Here is an 8,633-nt window from a genome sequence, read left to right as displayed (position 1 = left end):
TGTGAGTATTTTCATTACGCATCAGACTGGAATGGAAATTTTTATAATTTTTCAGTTAAAAAAAAAAGAGAAAACATTCATTCATACAGATTGGTTCAGAGGTTAGGGCCATCCCCTACCTCACAGGAAAAGCATGCTGAGTCAGTCTGCCATATCTGCATCCAAAAAAACCCACTTCATCTGAAAAAAGTTTTAACCAACAATTTTTCAAGTAGATTGACATTTTATTACTGTTAAGACTGTATCTGAAAAATGTCCAAAGACATGAAGCTCACCATGTATCTCCTAAGCTGGTGTGCATCCTTTATACACTTCAGGTAAAAATTCCTATGTATCTATCCCATCCAATCAACCATGCACTGTACTTATGTAATTATTGCCAGATAGTGAGATGCATTCTATTTTGAATACCTATATGTTTGCTTATGTAAATACATAGAGAAAAACATTTGCTGTATTTTGTAATGTTAATGTATAATGGTGTTCCAATGCTTTATTGTTTTGTCAGATCCCACTGCTAGTAAAGCAGATTAAAATATTTAAATGCCATCAGTTGTTTTATAAACTGGAGGTTTGTCTTAAGTAGCTAATTTGGTTTGGTTTTATTTTTTCCACAAATACTCAGTACAATATCTGCTGAAGGCTAAATTAATTTTAAATATTTTTCTGGACAGAAGGAAAGAGCATGTTGCAGAATTTAACTGTCTCAGTAAACTGGTCCAAAATGAGCCATTGTAATCATTCTCTTTTTCCAAGGACAGCCATTCTTCTACTGAAGTGGTATACTCTTTAGGTAAGTACATAGAGCTAAAAACATTCCAGTCTCAGAAACAGCACATTTGCAATAGTAATAAGCCAATTAAATTCATTTCACTAAGAAGTAGGACTATAGGTTTAATATTAATAAGTATCTGTATTGGTTTGCATGGCAAGGTTTTAGTAGTGGGGAAGCTACAGGGATGGCTTCTGTGAGAAGCTGCCAGAAGTTTCCCCCATGCCTGACACGGCCAATGCCAGCTGGCCCCAGGACAGACCCATAACTGGCCAAGGCCAAGCCCAGAAGCAATGTTGATAGCCCCTCTGGGACAGCAGATTTAAGATGGGGCAGGGGTGGTGGTGGGGTGTGTGGAACTGCACCACTGAAGCCGGAGAGAGGAGTGAGAATATTTGAGAGAAACAGCCCTGTAGACTCCAGGTCAGTGGGGAAGGAGGGGCAGAAGGTGCTCCAGGAGCCAGAGCAGAGATTCCCCTGCAGCCCATGGTGAGGCAGCTGTGCCCCTGCAGCCCATGAGGGTCTACGGGGGAGCAGAGATCCACCTGCAGCCCATGGAGGTCTCCATACCAGAGCAGGTGGATGCCCGAAAGAAGGCTGTGACCCCGTGGGGAGCCTGCACTTGAGCAGGCTCCTGGCAGGACCTGTGGGAAGCCAGTGGAGAGAGGAGCCCATTCTGGAGCAGATTTGCTGACAGAACTTGTGACCCTGTGGAGGATTCACGCTGGAGCAGTTGATGAAGAACTGCAGCCCATGGGAAGCTCTCATGTTGGAGGGCTGTCTCCCGTGGGAGAGACCCTCGCTGGAGCATGGAAAGTGTGAGGAGTCCTCCCCCTGAGGAGGAAGGAGCGGCAGACTCAACGTGTGGTGAACTGACCGCAGTCCCCATTCCCCGTCCCCCCGCACCACTGCAGGGAAGGAGGTAGAGAAATCGGGAATGAAGTCAAGCTCAGGAAGAAGGGGGGGAGGCGGGGGAGGGGGAGAGAGGAAGATGCTTTAAGATTTAGTTTTTATTTCTCATTAGCCTACTCTGATTCGATTGGCAATAAATTAAACTAATTTGCCCAAGTCGAGTCTTTTGCCCATGACAGTAACTGGTGAGTGATCTCTCCCTGACCTTATCTCGACCCACGAATCTTTCGTTGTGTGTCCAGCTGAGGAAGGGAGTGATAGAGCGCCCAGCCAGGGCCAGCCCACAGACACAGCAGCGCATACAGGGCGGCACAGGTGCACAGACATCAATAAGCCCCGGGTCACAGGACCACAGTGCCATCTATTGGTGGTATTTCCCTTCACGGAGAGCATGGAAATCAGAAACCCCAAATGGATTTTGATACCTTTTCATTTTCTTCATCTTAAAAACAAAATAAATGTATTCCTCCAATTGAGGAATACAGCATTCTCGCTCTTGCTTACAATTGCAATGCATATCAAAGTAGTACAATTATTAGTAAGTACTCCCTTCAAAACCTTGCTCTAATCTAAAGGTTTTATCAAGCTTTATAATGTGTAGAGAAAAGCACACAAAGGCATATTTTTCAGAAGCTATCAAACGAAGGGAAACAAATCGTTCTAGCTGCAAACCTGTGAGGCACCAACAGGGTAAAATGTGTCAGATAAGATCCCTGTATTGAAAATCCACTCAGTTTTACCTCAATAACACTAGACTACTGCATGTAGAGTCCAGTGTGTCATGATTTCCTATATTCTTTTGAAAACTCCTTGCCAGATTTACCTATTTCTACATAATTTTCACTGACCATTGAAAGGCAATACATTTAGCTTATCCATCTTGCACTTCAAGACATAAAAGCAAAGATATCTGGAAAAGAAGATACTTAGTCTTCATAGTATAATCTTCTGAGGGAACTCCTTGAAATATGACAAAAAGGTCTTTGGAAATTTATGTAGCACAATGAAGTTCTTTGACATACCTGCAGCTTTGACACATGAGACCTGGGAAATAGGCACAGCAATTCAAAAACCTCCTTGATGGAACCTGACTATGCTGGATTAAATTACGATCACAGACATACCACGTTACCTGACCCAAAAAATAGTTCTGCAAACCATAATCAGTTATATCTAAAGTTATTTGACTACATATAAGCTTCAAATTTTTCAGTGAGATTGAAATCTTCATTATAGGATAAAGAAAAGCTTACAAGATCAATAGTTTTATTCAAATTCAGTGTGCCAGTTTACAGTTGTAAAGTTATATTCTTAATATTTGCAGGACATCAGTTGTGAGTAACTGCATCTAAATTGCTTGGGGTATGTCACTGTGCAACCAGTACAAAGCCACGTAAAATAGGTGACAGTTATAGTTGTGTTAATATTTTAACTACCAAATTAGTATCAGAATGAAAAACTTAAAAATTTAACAAAGAATTTTAGGTGGTTGTGAAGAAAAATTGGAATTCATCATGGCCACGCACTATAAATTTTAAGTGCTGGACTTGCTTATATTTTATCTAAAATGTGCAAGGTTATTATATTTTAAATATGACTACTTTGCCATCCCGGATGTGAAAAGAGTGTGTAGAGAATCAGATCTGGAATCTTTTCTTATGAGATCTTAATATATAAGCAGAAATACTTTTTTTAATTATTATTATTATTATTATTATCTGTGTTCACTGGGGACATGTGGGAATGGTCCTATGTCAGTAGACTTTCTTATGGTCATATGTCAGAAGATTTGCCTCAAGTCAACTCCTCAGTAAAAAGATAGTGAAGCAAAAGAGAAAACCATACAGAGATTATGTAACTAACATAAACCAGCCTATGGATGTATTCTCTGAAAAGAGTCAGCATGCATGTGCATCAACATGGTCCCTCATGAAGGGGACTACCCAGAAGTTAAGATGGTTTCTTGTCAGTATAATCGGTGTTCACCATGGAGGTAGAACACCAGTGAGTCTTACAGGGACCTCCAGAAAAAAAATATCAAAAGTGACAGTGTACATAGTGGAGAACTGATTGCAAAGACCATGTAATACTCTGTGATGGCTCTGAAAATGGCAGGTGAAATTCAAAGTAGGAAAAGTTAGATGATGCTTTTTTTTTTTGGAAAAAATCAGCTCTAGCTTTTCATATCGAATAATATGCTCTAAGCTGACCATTATTACATGGGAACAAGACTTTTGTATAATGGTACTGTGGAAAAAAATGATCAGCAATAGTTAGAAAAGTCTGCAGATAACTGTAAAGGGTACATAGAAGGGCAACGAGGATAATCAATTATATTGGTAAATATCTGAATAGATTAGGACTCTTAAAAAATTGGGCCAATTCATGAAGCCATTGAGAGCTCTTTAACACAGAGGTGATAGACATTTCTAATCAGAGAACTGAAGGGATCTCAGACTGCTAGATGTTAGTGGGAGCTACTTGCCAAATGCTTGTGCTCTTCCTTCTACCAGTTTGTGCTGCAGTTCGTTTTCAAAATGAGGTGTTGGGTTGCATGGACCTTTGTTCTGCCCCACTACTCTTGCTCTTCTATTAGATTTCAAATGAAAAAGTGATCTGTATGTGAATTTAATTAAGTAATTCCCCATTTTTCTGTTCCTACTCTTCCATATATACTTCTGCAAGTGCATTTGCAATTGACATAAAAAAATCTCAAGGAGTTTAATTGCAAATTCTTAGGTCACAATTCACTGGCAATACAAATATTAGCATTTTGTGAGTTCACTGTTATTCTTCCTAAGTGTTCTGTAGCAGTAGAAAAGATTGCAAGTCTCAAAGTCCTTAAACACTTATTCACTGCTCTCAGGAACCCAATAATAAAAATTATGTTCCTGCAATAATACAACTGCTGTAGGAAGTGGAAGCAAAGAAAACAGTAATTAAAATGATGGTTGCTGAGTTTCCAATCAAATTTACAACGTGCTTGTTTTGTAAGGCCTCTGCTGCTGAATAATTTGAAATGACAAAGATGTTTGGATGATTCACATCTCTTTTCAGAAAAAGTGGAAAGTGTGCAAGTTGAAAAACTTATTTTTTCATGGAGTCATTTAGATTGGGATTGCTGGGGTCTCCCCATTAAGTGTCCAGACCTAAGCCAGTTGACCCAGCACCTAAAGGCAATAGAGAGACAGCCTAAAACTAATATTTCAGAGAAGTGGAAAGAATCACCCTTTGAAATTGCCTGCTGAAGTTCATCTTGAAATCCCATGAGTATAAAATAGCTCCATTCACAATTAACAGCAGCTATAATGTAGCCACATAACAGTGCTTTTCAGAACTAAATACTTGGGGATGATGAGACTAAGGCTAAGCATGGAGATGTGGTATAGGGAATAAATTTCCCACTGTACAGCGACTATTAACAGTCACATTTGGGGTCCTTGAAAGATTCTTTGCTGAATGGAGCTTTTAAACAACAACCATTTGGGAGACGGTGAAAAGACTGAACTCTGCCATCTTCTAATCTGCCCAAAAAGCTGGCAGCTGATAAAAGAGGAGCATACTGTAACATTTTAAGTGAGGTTTCACCTTAGAGACCTACATCTGAGGAAAAAAGAAGGGCGAAAGAGAAACATGTTAAACAGATTACTACAGTCACTGTCAGACTTCATTCATATTTATTTATTCTTACAATTTTTTTCAGGAAAAGACAACTACTGCTGGGACTTATTTGCTGATGGGCAACTGAGGCATATAGTGAGATAAAATTGGCAAAAGAAGCCACTCAGTGAGTTAGGAGCAGAACCCAGGACTTAAAAGACATGAGTAAAGCCTCTACTTTGCAATGCTTGGGAAATAGAGATTTTCAGAGGACATCTGGGAATCTGCAGTTCTTATTGACACATGAAAAAAAATTCCTAGCAATGCACAGTTATTGCAATTAAGATTTATGTGTTTTAAATGAGTCAGGTTTACTTACTTTAGCTTTGTAGAACCAGCAAAAATATGGAACACAAGTGGTTTATAAAGACACTTTCTGAGATGAATTACAGCAGTTTTGAGACCCTGAATGACCCAAAGAAAGCCACATTATCCCAAAATTCCTCTTTGACACTTCCTTTGAGAAAAAAAAAGGTAATCATTTGGGAAGCAGCACACAGGAGCCTGAAAGTTAATCCGAGGCAGGTTACCTACTTTAGAAATTGGCTTGTGAAAGAGATGGAACCATTCAGGGTGAAACAAAGGTGGGAAATCTCATAATTTAGAGGCAGACTAGTCAACAGTTACTCCACCAAAGTATTTGGAATTGCTGCATATAACTGTGCATAAAGTAATAGATGAAGTTTCCACATGAGCAATACTCATCATGGCTGCACTCTGGAAATCTGCATCTCTGTTCTTCACATGTGAAGTGTTGAAAATACTTTTTTCCCCCTTTTGTCTTGTAGACAGTGAACCCTTCAAGTCAGAAGGTTTGCTTCAACAGGTTTTTGTGCAGTGCTTTGCATTGTGGACCTGGTCACTGTCAATGGAAATAATCTCTTTCCTTTTTTTTTCAATGACTTATCAACAGTGCTGAATAACTTTTCCTTTCCTTACTGCAAGTTGGATTTTTTCCTAAACTCCAAATTATGTTTTTGAACTGAAGTCTCTTCGAAAAGTTCTATTATCCTTCTCTCTTTATTTCTGTTACTGCAAGGAGTGCAATAAACTGGTTCTTTTCTTAGCTACATAAATCAGATGTACTCCATCTCATCATCCAGGTCATTCATAAGGACACTAAACAGTCTTGTCCTTCATATCGATCACTCAGGGGTGTCACTCTGTCAGCCGGACTCTGTACTGCTGATCAATACTCTCTGAGCCCATCAATCCAGCCTATTTTCCACCCACCTTATTATCCACTAATCGAGCTCATATTTCTCCAATCTTGTTAAAAGGAGACAAGGGGACTATTAGAAGTTCTTTCAAACCCCTTGCTAAAGTATACAACTTCTACTGCTCCTGCTTTGTCCACTGAGATGGAATTCTCATCAGAAGGCAATTAGACTGGTCAGGTGTGCTGTGCCCTTGGTAAACCCATGTTGTCTATCTCAAATCACCTTCTTGTTTTTTTTTATACTTGGAAATGGCTTCCAGAAGGATCTGTTTCATTACTTTTCTGTGGATGGTTGTAAGGCTGACCTGCCCTTAGTTTGCTTGATCTTCCTACATGCCCTGTTCTGGATAATACTCACCTGAAGGGACAAATTCATTGGTGAGAACTGGGGCAAAAAAGCACCACTGTCTACCTCATTCTTTTCCATGGTCTCTCACAGTAGCTCCCCTGTTTCACTGAGCAGTGGGCCCACATTCTCTTTAACCTTCATTTTGCTGTCAATGTACATGAAGAAACTTCTTATTGCCCTTCACTTCTAGTTTCTCTCCCAACTGACCTTTGGCTTTCCTAACTCCATCCTCGCATGTTTTAGAGATATTTCTATATTCTCCCCAAGTAGTCCATTCCTACTTCCACTTTCTGTAGGCTTCTTTTTTGCAGTCGGCACAGTCAGGAGCCTTTTCTTCATCCCTGCTGACCTGTGCTCAGCATTCTGCCTAGGGAATGCACTCACTCTGTGCTTGGAGGAGGTTGTCCTTGAAGATGAACAAACTCCCCTGGGTTCTCCTTTGCCTGCCAGGGCAGACTCCCACTGAACCTGGCCAATAACCCCTGTTTTCTCTCCTGAAGTTCAAGGCTGTGACTCCATTTTTTTTCCCATTTTTTGACACCAGTTATAACTAAATAATCCCATGTATTACTGACTGAAAACTTGTTCCCTTCAAGGCTTATTCTTTTCTGAAATTTCAGTTACTCAGCCTGAATCAAATTAAATGAGGACATTCAGAAGAGAGTTATATTTTTTTAAATTCAGATCAATCAAGTTTTTTGCTAATTCTCTTCAAATCTGTGGCCTGAATGTACCCCAAGACCAAGAAAGAAAGTCTACTGTAGTTGTATTAATTCAAGGCTCATGTAAGGATCAAGAAATCCTAGGAATGCCAGCTGGTGTTGGTCATCTTAATTTGTTCCCTAAGACCTAAAGAAAAGCATATCTTCTTGGAAAGACAACGGCAAGCCTAAAAAAATGGCATTTATGCCTCCACCTCTCCTTGTAGCTCCTATTAGTAAGATGAGCCCTAATGTTCTACTAAATTATTTATTGGCTGAAGTTGAATTTAAATTTGTCCTTTGGCATTTGCTAAGTCAGATATTAACTATTATATTCCTGTTAGCCAATATCTTTATTTAGCTGCAATTACACCTCAAATTTTACTTGAATATCTCAATTCAAAATAACAGTTTTAAAGGCTCCGTAAATGCATGAGATATTTAAAACTGTATGTGGAAATATTTCTCAAACAAGCAGACTCTTCAGAAGTTCAAAATTAATCTCTACTAGAAAAAAAATAGAAAACAAGAAACAGTACAAATACATGCAGTTAATTTACTATAAAAAAGCAAGACTGTTTGATTTTTAATTATAAAGCATTAAAAGAAAAAAAACTTTCTGACAGAATTATCAGATGCATATTCCTCGCTGGATTTAGTATTAGTTGTAATAAGTAAGTATTACTAATATTTCTTGCATTACTGTAATAAAAGAAGCATGCTTGTTTTCCACCACCCACCTCCCCCCCGAAAAGATTTTAGTACTTTAACTGCTCTAAGAACAAATAATTTTTAAAAAAATTTCTTCTCACAAATTACTTGTTTCTGCAACTGCAAATTTTCTGTGCATATATATTTCCCACAGTCTCTCTGCAAAGAGGGTTCATGAACATGCTCAACCTCATAGCTGCTCAGAGTTATCGAGGCCATTCCAGATCACCAGTGCAGTGCTGCAGAAACACCAATACAAGATATGGCCAAATTAAAGAGAAGTCAGGGGAGCTATGTAACTTGCATTAC

Source organism: Neopelma chrysocephalum, unplaced genomic scaffold (genome assembly GCF_003984885.1).
Source record: "Neopelma chrysocephalum unplaced genomic scaffold, ASM398488v2 Primary Assembly neopelma1_25, whole genome shotgun sequence".
Classification (NCBI taxonomy): Eukaryota; Metazoa; Chordata; class Aves; order Passeriformes; family Pipridae; genus Neopelma; species Neopelma chrysocephalum.
Note: the sequence above shows the minus strand (reverse complement) of the source record.